The 22,047-nt window shown below is 35.6% G+C and overlaps 1 protein-coding gene across 13 annotated transcripts in view; it reads right to left on the bottom strand.

The window, feature by feature from the left end:
- Window positions 1–22,047, bottom strand: part of MBD5 (methyl-CpG binding domain protein 5) — a 488,069-nt gene that overhangs the window by 343,129 nt on the left and 122,893 nt on the right. The window lies entirely within an intron of this gene.

Below are 22,047 nucleotides of genomic sequence, written 5' to 3'. Positions count from 1 at the left end.
ATGGATAAAGAAGATGTTAAAAAATATGTTTCTTTTTAATTTATATTTATATGTACACACATATACAAGTATATGGGATACTATTCAGCTATAAAAATGGATGAAATCTGTCCACTTGTGACAACATAAATGGACTTTGAGGGAATTATGCTAAGTGAAGTAAGTCAGATGGAGAAAGACAAATATTTGTATTGATTTCATTATGAGAATCTAAAAAACAAATAAAATAAATGGACAAACCAAACCAAGCAAACATGTAGATACAGAGAACACAGCAGAGGTTAGCAGAGGGCAAGGAGTGGGCGGTGGTAGGGGTGTCTGAAATGGGTAAAGGGGATCAACCAGATAGCAACGAATGGAAATTCAACTTTTGGTAGTGAGTACTCTGTAGGGTATACAAAAGTGGAAAAAAAATGTACACATGACACTTCTATTATAAATCAGTGTTACAATACAAAAGACATGAAAAAGAAGGGAATGTGTGCTGTATTATAGAACTTGAATTTAACCTAAAGTCAATAGGAAGACAAACCTAGACAATATATTAAAAAGCAGAGACATTACTTTGATGACAAAGGTACACATAGTCAAAGTTATGGCTTTTCCATCAGCCATGTGAAGATGTAAGAGTTGGACCTTAAAGAAGGCAGAGTGTCAAAGAAGTGATGTTTTCAAACTGTAGTGCTGGAGAAGACTTTTGAGAGTCCCTTGGACTACAAGGAGATCCAACCAGTCAATCCTAAAGGAGATCAGTCCTGAATATTCAATGGAAAGACTGACGCTGAAGCTGAAGTTCCAATACTTTGGCCACCTGATGCGATTAACTGACTCACTGGAAAAGACTTTGATGCTGGGAAAGATCGAAGGAGGAAGGGGATGAGAGAATGAGATGGTTAGATGTCATCACTGACTCAATGGACATGAGCTTGAGCAAGCTGTGGGAGATGGTGAAGGACAGGGAAGCCTGCTGTGCTGCAGTCCATGGGGTAAGAGTCTGACAGGACTGAGCGACTGAACAACAACAATAGGAAGTCATTGGTGGGTTTTAATTCTGGGAGATAAATTATTATATTCATAAGTCACAAAACAATCATTCTCATAGCAACTGGAGTAACTGAACACTTCAAAAGGACCTTAAGATACCGGACATGATCTGGCTCCCTTGTACGTCTCCAGCTTGAGTCTGAGCTACTCTTCTCTGTTCTCTAGCTGGTCACATTATGCTACCTTCAGTTCTATTATCTGGGCATTCACAAAAGCAGTCCCTTTGCTTGGAAACACTTCTCCTTGAGCGTCTCCCAGTTATCCTTTAGAGTTCAAAAGAAAGATAATTTCTCCTAGAAAGCTTGTGCTAATCCACATAAATCAGAGTTGCCCAACCATCACTAAGTACTGAGAGTGCTTGTACTTCCCATCTCAAAGTACTTATTATAGTCATTTTACTAACTGCCTGTATGATTTTCTCTCCAATTACTGTGAAGTTTGTTAAGGACAATGGTCATGTTTAGGTTGAAGACCATTATATCCACAATACCTAGGACAGGGCCTAGAATACAGAAGTTGTTCAAAACGATCTCTTGCATGAGTACTGAAGATGAATAGTGAGGCTAGCAGCATATCAGCTAGTTGATCAACAATAAAGGCCTGAACTAGGGTAAAAGCAGTGAGAATGAAGAGGACAGACAGGAGAGTAATATAGGTGCTGTAACCCATAAAATTTGCTGAGTTACTAGAGATAAGACGAGGAAATGAAATGAGAATGATAGACTAAGTACTGAAGGACAGTTCCCAATTTTTAAGAAAATTTGTAGACAGGACCAACACAATCATGTTTCCTATAACTCTCACCTCTCTCTGCTGCTCTCTCCCTCAACAACAAGCCAGGCACTATGGCTACCTCATTATTTCCTCAAAATGCCAGACACACCCTTGTCTCACAGTGTGTAGCTGCTATTTCCCCATCCTGAAATAACCTTCCTGTAGATATCCACATCGCTGGCTCCCTCACCTCCTCAGATCTTTGCTCTAATGGTATCTTTTCAGTGATTGGCTTCCCTAAATATCCTACTCAGAACTGCAACTTATCCTTATCTTGTTGTTGCTGTTCAGTCGCCAAGTCACATCCAACTCTTTGCCACCCATGACTACAGCATGCCAGGCTTCCCTCTTCTTCACTGTCTCCTGGAGTTTGCTCAAACTCGTATCTACTGAGCTGGTGATGCTATTCAGTGGCCTCATCCTCTGTTGCCCCATTCTCTTCCTGGATTTCCTCATCTTGGCTTTCCTTAGTTCTCTTCCATGCTTTTCTCCACAGAATTTATCAGTATCAGGCACACAACAGCTTTTATTAGTTTTGTCTCTCACTAGAAACAGGATCCTTGATGGGTAAGGATTTGTAATTTGTTTACTCCACTACTGTATCCTCATGGCTTAGAACATAGTAGACAATGAATATTTAATTAATTAACTGAAAGAATGAGCAATGTCCATATGGGCAGAGAGAAGAAAGAAAAAGTATGCATAAGATGATTATAACTTAATTCTTAGATATACTCTGTTGGGAGAAGTCTCTGGGATATTTCAACTGGTTCTTAGGCAAATGGTTTCAGCTGGTGTCGTGAAGCATTTCATATCCAGAGACAATGCATAAGAGGAAAAAGGAAATTATAAAGACCTAAAGAAAGTGGGCATGAGTTTGAGTAAACTCCGGGAGTTGGTGATGGACAGGGAGGCCTGGCGTGCTGCAGTCCATGGGGTCGCAAAGAGTCGGACACGACTGAGCAACTGAAGTGAACTGAAGTGAAAGAAATTGGGAAACACCGATATTTAAGGAGGGGGCAAGGGAAGAAAAGCAAGCAAACAATTTGAAGAATACCCACAGGAGTAAGAAGAACTCTAGAGAAGGAGAAAAAGAATTTAAGAAGTTCAATAGCACCAAATACAGTAGAAACTAAAATAATGGAAGAGTAGGATCCATAGGATTTCGCAACTAGGTCAGTGTTGACTTTAGGCAATGCAGTCTTAGAGGAGCACAAAACATCACAAGAATAACCACCACTTACTGAGCACTCACTTATATGCTATGCAAGATGCTTCATACTAAAATACAGCATGTCCTGAATCCTCCAAACCACACTGCCAGGTAACTACTCTATTACTTAAATTTTATAAAAGAAACTTAGGCTCAGAAAGGGTAACTAAAATGGCTTATAGCTGTATAGATGAATAACAAGTGAAAGAGCTAAGGTTTGGATTATAATGAAAAAACACTTAAAAATATTTTATTCATTTGACATTCTTAATATAAATTCCACATAAATTAATTTTCCAGGTACAAAAAGCTTGCCACTTTAAGTATCAACACTCACATATTTTAAATATCTTCAATAAAAACCTTTAAATCGTACACTTGATAACTCAAGAATGCAATTACGAATATCAATTGCTGTGTTTATGCCTTTGGGAACTCCTGAGTTGTCTAGAATTTTTGCTTTTATGATGAAAGGCACTACAATGATTTTTTTTAATTGAGTATCTATCTTCATCTTATAATTTTCTGCCTATGGGCCAGAACCAGGCTAACTGCTATACATGCGTCATTTTAGGTAATCCTCAACACAACTTTGTAATGTAAATTCTATTATAAGAAAGAGTCATGGAGAGGTTAAATAACTCACCCATGTCACTTAGCAGTCCTACTTAAGGTTCTAAGTGTCTGAGCCTCCAACATCAAAGCTCAGTCTTAATTTTGACTCAGCTGTTTTTCAGGCTAGTTTTGCAAGATGGTCCCCTGTCATTTCGCAGATAGTCCAAATTTCCAGGTAAGTAATTGCAGATAGAAAATGTATTGATCTAAATAAACTGAGTTATTATACTTCCAAAAAATATGTTAATTGGAAAAAAAAAGTTAACCTTTTGGAATTTCAGACAAATTCTAAGAATTTGAGGAAAAAATGGAAGTGTGTAGCATATTAAGCATAACTTTACCCTCCTGTTAAACCATCAAGCAAAACTTCAATATTTGTGAGGGCTCTGTCCTAATTGTTTAGTAGCTGCATTAATTTCCTATTTGCTGCCGAAATAAATTAACACAAACTTCTGCGTTAAAACAACACAATTTATTACCTTATTATTCTGTAGGTTAGCAATCTTGCATGGATCTCAGGGGCCAAAATCAAGCTGCTGGTAGAGCTGCATTCCTTTCTGGAAGCGTTTACCAAGAATCAGTTTCCCTGATGATTCCCCCTTCTAGAGGCCTCAGACCACTCCTTGGCTTGAGGTTCCCTGCCTCCATTTTCAAAGTGCACAAGGGCAGACTGAGTCCTTCCTGTTCACATGAAATTGTTCTCACCTTCTCGCCTGCCTTTCTCTTTCATGTTTAAAGGCTCTTGTGACTATACCGGATCACCTGCATAATTCAGGATACTCTCCCTATTTTAAGGGTTAGCTGATTAGCAACTTTAACTTCACCTGCAACCTGAATCCCCTTTGCCATTTAAGGTAACACGTTCACAGCTTCTTAAGATTACAACATGGATATCTTTGGGGAGCTATTATTCTGCCCACCATAGTAAGAAAGAAAATCCTCAACTATAGTATGATATGATCCTACTAATTGAAGAATGGGATGGAGATATGTCTTTTCCATTTCTTTTCATTTCTTTTACCGATAGAAAAAGAAGGAAAGAGGTGCTAGGGTGATTAGGAAATACTAAATTGGATTACACTATCTGCCAGGAATATTTAGACTGAATTTAATAAATCTATCTTGCAGATCTAAAAAATAATCTTCATATATCCTTAGTCTGGGCAATAATATTTAGCAACATATTGCTGAGAAGGCAAGGGCAACCCACTCCAGTACTCTTGCTTGGAAAATCCCATAGGCGGAGGAGCCTGGTAGGTTGCAGTCCATGGGATCGCTAAGAGTCGGACAGGATTGAGCGACTTCACTTTCACTTTTCCCTTTCATGCATAGGAGAAGGATATGGCAACCCACTCCAGTGTTCTTGCCTGGAGAATCCCAGGGACGGGGGAGCCTGGTGGGCTGCATCTATGGGGTTGCACAGAGTTGGACACGACTGAAGTGACTTAGCAGCAGCAGCAGCAACATATTGCTACAGTCCTGGAAGGTTCTTTTACCTTCAGTAAAAGTATTTTTTTGTTATTTGACATTCCTTTATCCTTTGCCCTTGGAATTCACAAAGACTTCTGGGAATGCCCTTTGGCTTCAAAATATACAACCAAAACTCAAGCTATTTGATTGAAAAATATTAGTAATTCATCATAATTGTCATGTAAGGACTATACTTTTCAGAGGTTTTACTGTATTTTAGAATAGGTAGTTATCCCAACTAATTTTTCCAGCAGTAGAAGAAACACATGAGGGCAAGACATTTTAGGCCATGAGTGGGGAAAGCTTTGGTATCTACTTATCATAGCTCACCTGCCTCTCTTTTGGTTCCCTTCAATTTCCCAGATGGTAACTTAAAACTATCCCCACTTCCACTGCAAGAAGTTGAATAAGGAGGAATTGTTAACCATAAATAAGCAATAATTCACAAATTGCCAAATAAAGGAGGAATGACTCTGATATTAAGTGAAACTATAAACTACCCATTATTACAAAAGCAACAAAAAATAAGATGCATAGGAATAAACTTACAACTTAAGTAGGATCAACACAAAGAAAACTATGAAACTCTACTGGGAAAACAGGACAAAAATGAAACAACCTATCTTGTTGTTAGAATGATATTAACACTGGATGTGTAATAAGTATCCCAAAATGAATGCATAAATATATTTACTACAGTGTTTCTCAAAGTACAGTGCCTCAGACCAGCAGCATCAATGTCATCTTTGAAATTTATTAAAAATGCAAATTCCCAAGCCTCAACCCAGCCAGCCTTGGTGAATCAGAAACTCTTTAAAGGTGGAGCCCAATAAACTATGTTTCAACAAGTTTTCCTCATGATCCTGATCGGAACCTGCCAAGATTTGAGATCACTGTTTTTTTAACATAATCTCAACAAAAGTAACAACAGTATTTTTTTCCTCCAAGAAGGAAATAGAACTAGACAAGCTGATTCTAAAGCTCTTATGGAAAAATAGACATTAAAATTCTGGCACTAGAGAAGGGACAAATTGGCAAAGACATCAATGAAAAAGAATAAAGAGTCCAGAAATATTCTTTATACATACAAGAATTTAATGCCCAACAAGAGTGGCATTTTAAATCAGAAGGGGAATGGTACAGAGACAACTTGTTAGCACTCATAAAGAATGAACCAGCCAAATAAACAAATACATGGAACAGTAAGTTCTTGGAAGAAATTATGCTTGAATTTTCATAAACTGAGAGAAGCAAAGACCTTTCTAAAAAGACATAAAACCATAGGAAGAAGACTGGAAAATTTGACTGTTTTTAAAAAATTAAGGAAAAAAAAAATACTGTAATTATGCCAAATGACAAATAATCAACTAGAGATAGAGATATTTGTAATAAATAAAACAGACTAAAAATCTATTCACCCTAACTCACAAAGATCTATAGCAAAATCAAAATCTTCCTAAAAACATGAGTAAAGGTTATGAAAACAGGCACTCTTACGGTGGTGTGTGGTGTGAAGGAAGATTTACAAATATGTAAAAAGGTATTATAAGAGAAGAAAATTAAAACAATAAAGGTATTTTTCCGTCTTTGAATTTGGCAAAATATATTTTGTAATACAATGTGGTAACAGTGAAGAGAAACAGCATTTTCTTTTACTGCGGGCAGAAATACAGACTGATGAAACATCACTGGAATAGCAATTTAGCAACATCCATCAAAATTTAAAAATAAATACATCTTACATTATATAGGTAAAATGTTTTTATTGTTTAAAAATTATTTAATTGGAGGATAATTACTTTACAATATTGTGATTTTTTTGCCATACATCCACATGAATTGGCCACAGGTATACATGTATCCCCCACATTCTGAACCCCCCTCCCTCCCCACCCTATCCCTCTGGGCTGTCCCAGAGCACCTGACTTTTGGTACCCTGCTTCATGCATCAAACTTGCACTGGCCATCTATTTTACATACATGTTTCAGAGCTATTCTCTCAATTCATCCCACCTCACCTTCTCCCACTGAGTCCAAAAAGCCTTTTACATCTGTGTTTCCTTTGCTGCCCTGCATGTAGGATCGTTGTTACCATCTTTCTAAATTTCATATATATGTGTTAATATACAGTATTTGTTTTCCTCTTTCTGATTTACTCAACTCTATAATATTTATCCTGCAGTAATATCAGTTCAGTCACTTAGTCATGTCCAACTCTTGTGACCCCATGAACTGCAGCACGCCAGGCCTCCCTGTCCACATGGTCAATATGTAAATACAACAATGTTCATTTCATTCTTGTTTGAAATAACAGAATAGTAGACAACAAATATCTGATACTAGAAAATGTATAAATAATGGACTACCCATCAAGGAATACCAAAGAACTATAACAGCTGCAAGAACAGACTGAGATAGCTTCATCTATATGGATCAATATGGACCGTTATCTAAGGTAAATTACTAAGCGCAAAGAAAATGGTATAGAATATATAGCATATTTCCACATGTATAAAGGAAATAGATCTTATCTCTCATACACACATGCTTTTCTAGGCATATATTTATGAAGAACACAGTAACTGCTAGTACTAGCTAATATTCTGGTTGGGACTAGGGAAGAAGTTGTGTAGGGTAGAAATCTTATCTACAATACTCCTTTGTTTTATTGGTTCCATTTGAATTATCTTTAAAAGACACAGCACAATATTTGGAATGGTGGAATAAAGACCTCCAAAAATAGCTTCTGCATAAAAGCATGGCAATACTGGAGAAAAATGTCAAAATCAACATTTTCAGAATTCTGGAAATTGGCTGAAGGCTTAATGACAATCCAGACTGTTTATTCAAAATAACTAGCTGAATCTTGGTAAGAAGAGCAAATCTTATGACATTTTAATTTTCCGTAATTCCCTTCCTCTCTCAAGTCCAGCTGGAGCAGCCTTGAAAACGAAGAGCCACTAACTTTGGTAGCTGTATAAACTTGCAGCCTATCAGACGTTTAAGGGATTAGTACAGATTTAGAGTTCCCCAAAACATCCATCTCTAGAGGACTGTCACTATTTGACTAATCTTGCAGGTCATTAAATGGCTCCATTTTCAGGGCACTTCACTTCATATGACTCAGCCCTACCTCTGTGAAAACAGTCCTATCCTGAAGGTACTTGAGGACAGTAAGCAGCAAGTGCTTAACAATAAAGCTAATTGGTGGTAGCTTTGATAGCTGGGGTTAACAAGAGGCTGATCAAAAAAATTAAATGGAAAACTGGAGAATGGAATGTTCACGGAAGACTACAAAAAGGTCCAATATATTTTTGAGACCCTAGAGGGTCATGAACAGGTGCAGGGCTTTGTGCATGATCATGAAAGACTTGAGAGGTTTTATGCTTTCACCGCTGGCTGACTTTGACACTCTGTGTGAGCAGAAAGTGAAGGCTAAGTCTAAGGCAGAGTTGTAAACTACCATGGAGCATTGAGAACATATTCCAACATATATACAGAGCCTCCTCAGCAAAAGGCTAAGAGATTTATCATTTCAAAACCCTATCAGTCATTAGATGGCTACTAAAGTAACAGAACGGAGACTTTAGTGGTCACAAATAACAAATAACACAAACTTCACAGAAAAATCACTTATAAAACAAGTCGCAAAACAACAAAAGAGACAGCTATGACAACAAACCCTTTTTTGATTTTAAATCACCTATAACAAATATGTTCAAAGAACTAAAAAAAAGAGTTAAATGAAAGTATATAAATAATATTTCACCAACTATTGAGTTACAATAAAGAGAAATTAAAAAAAAATTCTGGCATTGAAAAGTATACTGAAGTGAAAAACCTCACTATTTTGAATAGCATATATGAACTGGCAGAAGGTATCAGTTAACTTAAAGTCAATGAACTAAAGAGAGGTCAATTGTGATTATATCATTCAAGAAGCATAAAGAATTTTTAAAAATTAACAGAGCCACTGACACCAGTGGGACATCATCCAGCATCCCACTACATGCAAAATGGGAATCCCAGGAAAGGAGAGAGAAAGGAAAAGAAAGAATATCAAAGAAATAACGACTGAAAACGTCCCAAAGATACTGAAAAAGCAACATTAATCTTAACGTCCAAGACACTCAACAAAAGTACAATAAAATCAAAGGGATCATGGCATTGAAATATGTAAAATATCATGTATGAAACGAGATGCCAGTCCAGGTTCGATGCACGATACTGGATGCTTGGGGCTAGTGCACTGGGACGACCCAGAGGGATGGTATGGGGAGGGAGGAGGGAGGAGGGTTCCGGATGGGGAACACATGTATACCTGTGGCGGATTCATTTTGATATTTGGCAAAACTAATACAATTATGTAAAGTTTAAAAATAAAATAAAACTTAAAAAAAAATCAAAGGGATCTGCACTCAAACACATTATAGTCAAAATGTCAAAAAAAATCATAAACAAAGACAAGAGATAATCTTGAAAACAGCAACAGGGAATAGACTCATTGTGTATGGGGAATCCTCATTAGGATTAAAAGCTGATTTCTCATCAGAAGCCATGGAGGCCAAATGGCATTGGGATGACATATCCAAAGTGCTGAAAGAAAAAGACTATCAAAAAAGAATCTTACATTCACCAAAACTATTCTCTGAAGATTAAGGAGAAGTTAAGATATTTCCAGAAAAATAAAAACTGAGGGAATATGTTGCTAGCAGTTCTGCCCAGGAAATAAAAGAGTAGAATCCTTGGAACTAATACTAGACAATAACTGTAACCACATTACAAAGAGCACCAGTAAAGGTAAGTAACCACATAGGTAAGGATAAAAGATAGTATATTTTTCATTGTAATTTTTTCTTCTATATGATTTAAAAGGCAGTTGCAAAATTTTAAAGCTTTTTGTATGGGCTGATAATGTATAAAAATGTAATTTATATGACAATAGTAGTAAAAATTAAAGAAGGGAAGGAAACCACAGTGAAGCAAAATTTTTGCAATGAAACTAAGTTGGTATTAATCTAGATTGTTTTAGGTTAAGATGTTAATTATAATCACCAGGGCAACCATTAAGAAAGTACCTCAAAATATAGTAAAAGAAGCAGTAAGAAAATTGAAATGGTACACTAAAAAGAAGAAAAACAACTATCAAATGCAAATGGTGAAAATAACAGAGGTGGAGACATAAAGGACATAGACAGAAAGCAAGTAGCAAAATGGTAGATGTAATTCTTACCTTATCAATAATTATATTATATATAAATGGGATAAATACCCCATTAAAAGTCAGAAATTGGCAGACTGGATTAATATACATGATCCTATTATATAATGTCTACAAGAGAAATACTGTCTATTCAAAGACAAAAATAGGTTGAAAAAAATATGCCCTGCAAACAGTAACCAAAGAGAGCTGGAATGGATACACTAATATCTGACAAAAGAGACCTTAAGACAAAATTCTTTACTAACAGACATTTTATAATCATGAGTCAATCTATCAGAAATACTTATCTATTGTAAATATGCATGGACATAACAACAAAAAAAATCCCAAAATACTTGAAGCAAAAACTTACAAAACTGAAGGGAAAGAATAGACAATTGAAAAATAATAGTTGGAGACTTTGCCATTCCATCTTCAACATGCAGTGACCAGGGAGAAAATAAATAATGAAATAAAACATTTAAAGGGTACTAAAAATCAACTGGACCTAACAGAGAGCTACAGAACATTCCACCCAACAACACTAATCTATCATTCTAAAATGCACATGGAAATTCACAAATATGTGGAAATTAAATGACGCATTCTTAAACAGTCAATAAGTCAAATAAGATATTGCAATGAAAAATCAGAAAATAGAGAAAAAAATAATGTAAACAGAATGCACCAAAATAAATGATTCAACTAAAGTACTGTTAAGTTAAATCAGGAATAGAAGAGGGGAATCACTACCAACCTCACAAAAATAAAATGGGTTATAAGGAATATTATGAACAATTGAATGTCAAGAAATTAGAAAACTGAGATAAAACAGGCATTCAATTAAAGACTTTTTTTTGTTGCCTTTAAATGTGTATTATGTTCGACAAAGTGCCAAAAGAATGCACAATTAACTCTTACTTTCACAAAAAAGAGGATATTATATTTTTTTAAATTGATTTAACTTTTATCAAGGTAACATAGGCATGTAGCTTATGAAGTAAAATAATATTAAAAGACTTATAGTGAAAAATAGTACTCTTCTGCCACATACCTTTCTACTCTATGTCCCCAGAGGCAATTGTCCTCAATTCTTCTGGCTTTTTCCTTTGGGATTAATCTATGAACTTCTAAATAATATTCTTATTCTTATGATATTTACTCATTTATCAATTTTAAACAGTATTGGTTGACTCGCCATCATATATATGATGCCAACTCTTCTATATACTTATCTCGCATTTCTACACATCGCTGATGCCAAAATTATAATTTTGGGTTAACTGACTAGCTAATATTTATGTATCATGACTTATAAACACTTATAGGCCAAAAACTGAACTAGGTCCATGCCTATTTTTTTCTAGTGGAGTTAATAATTTCCTCTCTTTTTCACCAACGTAGGTTTCTAGGACTTAATACAATTATTATGTACTCCTCCAACATCCCTGCAACATGTATACGAATACTTCTTCTATATGCTCAAATATATCACTTTCCTTTGTCTCCTGGGGGAGTTCCTTCCTTCAGTTTTGCTGAACAGCACCCATGCTGACACTTTTCTTTATCCCTTTCCTGACTGGGATCCTTTATTTTCAGTTGTCTGTGTCTTCTTCCTTCATACTTTACTTAACCATCTAGCATAATCACATTCTGTAGTAATTTCCTAGAAATCAGTCCATGGAAGGTATTTTTTAGGGTGTTGGAGGGAGTACTCATTCTATTCTACCATCATACTTGATTTGTATGGGGATAAAATTCTAAATAATGAAACTGTTATCCTTAAAACTTTGAAGAAATTGTTTCACAGTGTACTTGTCAGAAGTCTAATGCCATTTATACTCCTTTGGATGTGAACTATCCCCATTCTCTGCCCTTGGGAAGCTCTTCCCGTTGTTTTCTCTATCCTTGGTATGCTGAAATCTTGAGATGATTCTGTATGGTGTGAGCATTTTTCATTAAATGTGCTGGATATTCAGTGAGCTTTTTCAGTGTGAAGGCATATATCATTTAGTTCAGACATATATAAAACTTAGTAATATTATTTCATTGATAATTTCTTTTTCTAATTTTTCTTTTATGGAAATCTTATTTATAATATTATAGGCCTCCTGGGTTAAGATGTGAATATCATGTTTTTTCTGCCATTTGTTTTTTTTATCTCTCTGCTTCTTGTTCTCTTTTCTAGGAGCTCTCCAAGCTTTTTCTCAGCCTATTTAAATTTAAAATTAAATTTTATTTATATTATAGTATTTTAAGTTTAAAAGCTCTGCCTTTTCTAATTAAAAAATTTAAACAGCATCTTGCTTAACGGATTTTCTATTTTCTTATTTAATGGACTCCATATTTTTTAATGGGCTCCATGTTTCTCTTGTTTCCTATGTAGCTCAGCTGGTAAAGAATCCACCTGCAACGCAGGAGGACCTGGGTTCAATCCCTGGGTTGGGAAGATCCCCTGGAGAAGGGCAAGACTACCCACTCCAGTATTCTTGCCTGGAGAGTTCCATGGACTGTATAGTCCATGGGGTCACAAAGAGTCAGACATGACTGAGCGACTTTTACTTCACTTCATATTTTCTCTTAGCGCTTTGAGGATAGTCTGTCTTACCCTATCTTATGTATGTTTCTTTTCTTTTTACTTTTGTATTTTAATTACTTGGCCACCTTTGGTCAGTTTCCTCTGTTTAGACTTACATTTTTCATGCTAGAGGCTTTTCTTAAATTACTGGACAACTTTTGGAACGCATTATTGGACATTCACTCACATTAAGGATGAAACACCAAAAGAGATGTCTGGGTAAGGCTTGTCAACTGTGGGCTTAACTGAGAATTAAGACGTACTATTTGTAGGAGGATCTCCAAATGTTAGGATCTGAAGATCTCTTACTCTGAGGATACTCAATAGGCATCAACAGTAAAGTGCTATTTCCTTCCTCTGTTTTACTGTACACGTTGAAACACTTTTGAGCAGGCTTTGCAAAACTATTTCATAAATACATTCACCTAATTTGACATTACAAAAAATATTTTACAATTAATTCTGATGAAAATTTTAAGTCATTTTTCAATTTAAAATGCTTTAGGCAAAATAAAGTTCAAACTAGTTAAGACATTTCCACAGACTTTCACAATATGTTGATATGTTTTATACTCCTTCTTAGTTTTAAATGCATTACAAAAAAAGCATTTTGGACAACACAGCATTTTAAAATTCAAGTTTTAGATAACTCTGATTTAGATAAATATAGACCAAGAAAAGATTTTGAGCTATTATTCCTAATCAACTATCTCATTCTGTAAATAGGAAATAGCATCTGAATCATTCTTCTAAGGTAAATAGATTTTAGAATTTCAAAACCTGATGTTTTACCAGTTCTTCAACAAGTGTTTATCTTGTAGGGTTCTACAGACAGAAAACTGGGGGGATTTGAATTATGTGTCCTCTCTCTTTTGTGCTCCATATCCATTCAAATGTCAAATACATATGTTCACCTTCTATATGTCAAACATTCAAATTCCCCTTTGCTTTCCTATTGCTCAATTAGAGAAAAGTCATAATATTTTTGATTAGGTTACTGTGACAATTTTCTAACCTCCCACTTCATATTATGCTACCAAATAATCCCTTGAAATACCAATTTTCCCATTATATTTCCATAGACAACATTCTTCTATATTGGTATCAGTTCAGTTGGTCACTCAGTTGTGTCTGACTCTTTGAGACCCCATGGACTGCAGCCCGCCAGGCTTCCCTGTCTATCACCAACTCCTGGAGCTTGCGTAAACTCATGTCCATTGCGTTGGCGATGTCATCCAACCACCTCACTCTCTGTCATCCCCTTCTCCTCCAGCCTTCACTCTTTCCCAGCATTAGGGTCTTTTCCAAGGAGTCAGTTCTTCTCATTAGGTGGCCAAAGTACTGGAGTTTCAGTTTTAGCATCAGTCCTTCCAATGAATATTCAGGACTGATTTCCTTTAGGATGGACTTGGATCTCCTAGCAGTCCAAGGGACTCTCAAGAGTCTTCCCAACAACACAGTTCAAAAGCATCAATTCTTTGGCATTTGGCCTTCCTTATAGTCCCAACTCTCACATCCATACACGACCACTGGAAAAACCATAGCCTTGACTAGATGGACCTTTGTCAGCAAAGTAATGTCTCTGCTTTTCAATATGCTCTCTAGGTTGGTCATAACCTTCCTTCCAAGAAGCGTCTTTTAATTTCATGGCTGCAATCACCATCTGCAGTGATTTTAGAGCCCCCCAAAATAAAGTCTTTCACTGTTTCCATTGTTTCCCCATCTATTTGCCATGAAGTGATGGGAATGGATGCCATGATCTTCATTATTTTGAATGTTGAGTTTTAAGCCAGCTTTTTCACTCTCTTCTTTCCCTTTCATCAAGAGGCTCTTCAGTTCTTCTTCACTTTCTGCCATAAGGGTGGTGTCACCTGTGTATCTGAGGTTATTGATATTTCTCCCTGCAATCTTGATTCCACCTTGTGCTTCATCCAGCTCGGCATTTCACATGATGTACTCTGCATATAAGTTAAATAAGCAGGGTGACAGTATATAGCCTTCATGTATTCCTTTCCTGATTTGAAACTAGGCTGTTGTTTCATGGCTGGTTCTAACTGTTGCTTCTTGTCCTGCATACAGGTTTCTCAGGAGGCAGGTAAGGTAGTCTGGTATTCCCATCTTGTTAAGAATTTTCCACAGTTGTGATCTACACAGTCAAAGGCTTTGGTGTAATCAATAAAGCACAAAGTAAATGTTTTTCTGAAAGTCTCTTGCTTTTTCTATGATCCAACGATGTTGGCAATTTGATCTCTGGTTCCTCTGCCTTTTCTAAATCCAGCTTGAACATCTGGAAGTTCACAGCTCACGTACTGTTGCTTGGAGAATTTTGAGCATTACTTTGCTAGCATGTGAGATGAGAGCAATTGTGCGGTAGTTTGAGTATTCTTTGGAATTGCCTTTCTTTGAGATTGGAATGAAAACTGACCTTTTCCAGTCCTGTGGAAATCCACATTGGGTATGCTACATTCTAAAAGTTTATGTGGACATGCAATTTTTAGACTAAGACTTATTTGTAATGAATTAAATAAAATTACTTGATGAATATCTATTTTCTCCTATATTGTGACACAAATTTAAGTCTCTGGTTAGACTGCCTGGATTTGAATGTGACTGTCAACAAATGTCTTTACCTATTAAGTGCCTCACTTTTAACATTTGTAAAATTAGAATAGTAAGAATATCTTATAGGATTGCCTACAGAAAAAAAAATGTGTAAAAATACATATAAGTTTTAGAACTCATGTGACATTGTGTAGGAGGCTTTAGTAGGGTACCTCTCACATAGGAAATCACTCCTGGCTCTACTTTTTTTTTTCCCACTACATTTTACTAGCATTGTCTTTGTTACTGTTGTTTATTGAGATATAGGTTTCTTTTTTAGTCAATATTCTGACAATTTATAATTCACATTCTGATATTAATACACAGTTTCATCCATCATACTGTACACGATGGAATTTTAGAATTGACCCTGAAGGACAGGTAAGATTTTAACAGGCAAAAATGGAAAAGAAGGATGCCCAAGAAGGGAAGATCATCACAAATGCAACAAGTTAGGGGCGATGTAAAGATCTATGGAGAGCAGAGGGACTTCCATGGTATCTCAGATGGTAAAGAATTTACCTGCAATGCAGGAGACCCGAAGATTCCTAGGAGAAGGGAATGGCTCCTCACTCAAGTAATTCTTGCCTGGAGAATTCCATGGACAGAAGAGCCTGGTGAGATACAGTCCATGGGGTTGCAAAGAGTAGGATACAACTGAGCAATTAATGTTCACTAACTAAATTAAGATTTCATCTTAAAGATAGCTTGTCTGATTTAGTTACTGCCTTTACAAACAACCAGATAAAACGTCACATTTTAGACAAGTAAATCTACTGATTCAATGAATGCCTTATTGCCTTCTTTTCAGTAAGGGAGAAATTGAGTTACAGGACCAAAGATTTTCTGGAAGGAGACATCAAGTTCCCGGTGATGGTCATAAAAAATGTACCCAGAAAGAGACAACTGTCTTATTACATTTTGTTTAACTTGTTCATTTGTAAGTTTTGTCAGTATCAAATTTCACTAATTTTTTCTTCTTTTAGCTAAACTTTCTATTTCTCCTTTTTCTAGTTGTAATTTGTCTTGGACCATTCTTTCCATCCAGTTTCCAAGTTACAAATTTGATCTGAACATACTAAAATTCAGAATATAGTTTCTTGTCTCAGGTTCTTTACTTGTAAACCAAAATATCACAACCAGAGGACATCTAAGACTATCATTCTATAGTTTTCTAGAAAAGATGAAATTTAAAGTTTCATAAATTATTTCCACTTAACTTGCTGAGAAAGTGGCCACCTGAGAAGGTGTCCCTTGTGCCTTTTATCTTCCAATTCAAGATATCCTCCCTCTGATGAGCACCAGGTTGGTGATGAGATAGCTCAGAAAATGTGCAAGACATATGACGTGCTGAGATTCCAGAAGGAAGGATCAAGTACCCAATTTTGTTCCCTTCTGAGACTGACAGAGCCTGGAGAAGCTGTGGCTGACAGGCCAGAGGGTCTCACCAAAACTCTCAGAGTTTGAGAAATCTTGGCCTTTGCTGAAAGTAAGTATAGATCAATGTGTGTAGTCCTAGGAGTTCTGGCTGATGTTTGTGGAAGATCTTCTAAGCAAACATAAAGATGGTCCAAGTTACTCTCTATTCCTTAGGAGGACTTTAACCCAAATAATTCTTCTGTTGCCTCAAGAAATGGTGAATAAGCTTGCCAGTCTGTATATTTAAAGATCACAGAGCAGACAATGTTAGGCCTCTCATCACTCACTCAAAGGTTGCACAGAGACATTATTAAGCAAAAGGAGATAATAATATACACAAGGGGCTCCAATAAATAGAGAAAGAAAAAGCAAACAGGCCCTGAGATCAGCGAAGCACTAAGTTATTAGGTCATAGTAGACTGGAATTGCTAGAGGATAAAGAAAAAAACATTAACAAAGTAAAAGATAAAGATCCCTGGGTCAGGAAGATCCCCTGGAGAAGGGAATGGCAACCCACTCCAGTATTCTTGCCTGGAGAATCCTCATGGACAGAGGAGCCTGGTGAGCTACAGTCCACAGGTTGACAAAGAGTCAGCTATAACTAAGCAACTAACACACACAGTACATAAAGATATTCAGCTTTAAAACATACCCTGGAATTTAGAAACCTGACTTAAATTTAAAAATAGAGAACAAACTAGTGGTTTTTGGTGGGGAGAGGAAAGGGGGAAGGGGCATGTAAGGGTAAGGGAGTAAAAGGTACAAACTATAATGTATAAATTAAGCTATAAGAATATACTGTACAACATGGGGAATACAGCCAATATTTCGTAACAACTTAAAAATGAGTAAGATTATACATTTTAAGGAATGTATATTTCACCAGGATAAATTCTTTTTAGAAATAGAAGAACTGAAATGAAGTATGTACCTGTTGTGCCTAGAATTATTACTGTAAGATTAAATGGAAGAAATATCTCAAGATATAGAGCAAACATACAGAGAGAGAAATATTTAGGAAAAACAGACTTGAAAAATAACTCCAAGAGAAATATCACGTAAGGAATATAATATCAGAAGAAAAATAAAACCAGAAAAAAATACAGATGGAGGTTAAGAATGAAGAAATAATGCAAGTAAAGTTCCCTAGTTTGAAGAAACTGAGTTTGTGAACGAAAGAGCTAAGTTCTAGGTAGATTAATCAAAGTAAAGGATATAGTTAAACATATTTTGATAAAGTTTCTACATCATAATGAATAAAGGAATATATTACAAATTTCAAGAAAGAAAGAACAAGTTATTTAGCAAAGAAGAAGAATCAGACTGTGGTTTTCTTATCTGCAGTGCTTTAAACTAGAGGATACTGAGGACAGAAAAATAGACTGTCAACAAACAAGTCTATGCCCAAACAAGTTTTTCATACATCAAGCAGATTAGCACAAAGAATTGTGGATATACACCATAAGAGATAATACCACTCCTTTAAAACATCTAATGAAAATATCCAAAAAGGTACTTGAACCAAACAACATATGAATCAGAATAGAAATTTCAAGGTAAGTGTAACAGCCCTACTATATATGTAAAACTAAATGGATAATGATTATCTGACTGGGAATTTAACTATAAAGTAAAGGGTTTAACTATAAAGCAATGTAACTATAAAGTAAGGGTTCTTAAAACAAAGGAGACATATGACAAGGGAAAAATATAATAAATCTGGAACTCAAAGTATTGAACTATTTCAGCAAAAAGGAGTTGGAAGCAAAACAGAGTTGGAGTTGGAAGGGAGGGAGTAAAGGAAAGAAAAGGAAGAAGAACTAAAGAGCCTTTTGATGAAAGGGAAAGAGGACAGTGAAAAAGTTGGCTTAAAACTCAACATTCAGAAAACTAAGATTATGGCATCTGGTCCCATCTCTTCATGGCAAATAGATGGGGAAACAGATGAGATGGTTGGATGGCATCACTGACTCAATGGACATGAGTTTGAGTAAACTCCGGGAGTTGGTGATGGACAGGGAGGCCTGGTGTGCTGCAGTTTCATGTAGTTGCAAAGAGTCGGACACGACCGAGCAACTGAACTGAACTGAAAGGAAAGGGAAGTAAAAGCACCCTAAAGGCCTCTTTTGGTAATGGGGAATGGAATGAGAAATTAAAACATTCTAAAGCCTTCATCTAAGAGAGGGAATACAGTGAATACCTGTGGGGAAATGCATGTCAGATAGTGAGTATTAAAATAAAAAAGCACATTATTTCCATATTAACAAGGCAGAAAAGGAAATAAAAATGAACTGAAAAATGAATTTCAAAACATCAGTAAAAATAAAGGGAAAAGGGCAAAAAAAAAAACCAAAATAATGAACATAAAGTAATATGAAAGAAAATAATAAACATAAAGCAATACACTCCAAGAACTATATTAGTTATCACTGCACACAGTGTTAAGAGTATATTCCTCTTAACAGAGGGAGCTTAAGACAGGGTTAAAAAGCAAAACTTGGTGATATATTTTACAAAAAAGACTTTCAAATGAAGATTACTATATATCTTTCTTGTTTTAACAAAGTGTTAAGAATGTAAAAATATAAATGTAAGTATTTACATGTCTGTCTGTCTATCTACGGATCTATCTATCTAACATTAATATAGACAAGAGCTGGGCATGTTAAATAGTAATCAAAGTCAAATTTTGTTCAAAGATTGGATGATACATAGCTATTTAGTGGAAAAATGTTTTCTACATTTTCCAGAATACTCTTAGAGGAATATTTTCTTTGCAACATTCATGGTAATTTGGATATGTCTCCTATTAACCTTGCTTTGCAAATAAATTTTCCTAATATAATATGAATTTTGAGACAATTATTTATCTTTTCAAAATAAGTTAAAAATAGTCTAACTTGCCTTTTTTCTCTAAATAGTTTGGTTTTACATTTACATACTATTTTCTCTATTTGACAACCAAAATGACAAGAAGAACAAAGAAGAAAACGAAGTAAAGGTAGAAATGTCAAGTAGGAAGTTTATCCAAATGAAAATTAAAACTTGGGGATAAACAAGGGCAGATTCATACCTTAGTATTCTACTGAGAATAACTTATTTGAAATGATATAATTAGTAAGTATAAGGTTTTTAAGGTAAACTGCAAAATCAAATCTCTTGAAATACAAAAAAATATATATATTCTGAGAAGGGGATGACAGAGGATGAGATGGCTGGATGGCATCACTGACTCAATGGACATGAGTTTGAGTAAACTCCAGGAGTTGGTGATGGACAGGGAGGCCTGGCATGCTGCAGTCCATGGGGTCGCAGAGTCAGAGACAACTGAGCAACTGAACTGAACTGAAAATAACATTTAATTACCCCAAGAGAAATTCATACAAAGATTGTCTTAAAAACACATACGCTCTTCAAAAGATGAAGAAACAAATTAAACTACTATTGGCCCTCAGGAATAGCAGAGGTGAACTTTTTGATTTCTTTTATAAATGACTGTGTAATCTCTCCAAATTATGTTTTCTGAAAAATTAACAGTTCATTTTAATTTTAAAGTAACATCATGGTATAGTCCTATCAATATCCCCACTTTCCAATAAAAAATTTGTTAATAATGGGCCATCAAGTTATTTCTATGCAGTAAGGATAGGATATGAATATGTAAGGTATGTTATATTACTAAGACAAGCTTCAGATAAAGGTTCACTGTTTCATTCATTATAAGTAAATGAATAAATATTCTTATGTAAATATATGCATATGCCTATAAAACAAAGAAGGACATAGTAGCTGCTGCTGCTGCTAAGTCGCTTCAGTTGTGTCCTACTCTGTGCGAGCCCACAGACGGCAGCCTACCAGGCTCCGCCATCCCTGGGATTCTCCAGGCAAGAATACTGGAGTGGGTTGCCATTTCCTTCTCCAATGCATGAAAGTGAAAAGTGAAAGTGAAGTTGCTCAGTCGTGTCTGACTCTCAGCGACCCCATGGACTGCAGCCTATCAGGCTCCTCCGCCCATGGGATTCTCCAGGCAAGACTACTGGAGCGGGGTGCCATGGCCTTGTCCATGTCTCATGCTTAGTCATCCTCTAAATATATATATATATATTTTGGCTGTGCCATGTGGCATGTGGGATCTTAGTTCTCTGACCAGGGATCAAACCCCCAGTCCCTGTAATTGGAAACATGGAGTCTTAACCACGGAACCACCAGGGAAGTCCCCTAAAAGCAGTTAGCTATTTTTGTGTTATACAAGATGGGAAAAGATGTATGAGTATTCCTTTTTAGGCAATACTTTGACTTTTATGCTTATCCAATATTAAAAAAGCAGTTCATTTTTACATTTTATACGGATGCACTTCAGTGAAGACCCATTCCTATTCAAAGCCTAGAGAGCTTTTGTTTACAATAAGAGGTAAAAGCAACAGACGATAATATATGCATTGTCTATGTAGATTTTATTTTCATTCCAGTTTTTGAACAGTAGACTTTGAAAAATATGAAGGAACAGATCTTGAAAAAACTACGATAATACACATAAAATTCTTTTTCTAGTCTTCTAAAAATAGTTTACTGAGAACTTTCAATGTGCAAGGCATTGTTCTCAGTGAATTATCTCATTTAATATCCATAATAGATCTATGCAGCAAGCATTATTCCCATTCAGTGAGGAAACAAAGTTGGAGAGGTCACATAGGAGGAATCATAGTTCAAGTCTGACTTCAAATCTCTTTCCTCCAAAATAATACAAAGGTCATTACTGAAAGCTTTTTAACTCTAAGATGACAATATCGAAAGTAGTTATTAGTGAACCAAACCCCAAAAGAACAAACACACACACATACATACACACATAGATGCCTTAAGTGAAGAGGTCATCATGCTGAAAAGATATAATAACATCTCAGTAATCTGGAACCATTAAGAACTTAAAAACTAAAAGGACATTTTTCCAGATAATTAAAACATAGAGAATTAAAAATAATTTCCAGATAATTAAAAATTATCTATTCATCCTTCAAAATATTTAAGGGAATTTTTCTAAGTACACATTATACATTTTCCTATATTCTTAACAGAATAAACTTTTAATAATAATATAACTTTTCTTGATAATACAAATTTATTCTTATA

This window comes from Bos grunniens, chromosome 2 (genome assembly GCF_055505025.1).
Source record: "Bos grunniens cultivar Pamir isolate PY7600 chromosome 2, Bosgru_T2T1.0, whole genome shotgun sequence".
Classification (NCBI taxonomy): domain Eukaryota; kingdom Metazoa; phylum Chordata; class Mammalia; order Artiodactyla; family Bovidae; genus Bos; species Bos grunniens.
Note: the sequence above shows the minus strand (reverse complement) of the source record. Positions and strands in the feature narration are given on the sequence as shown.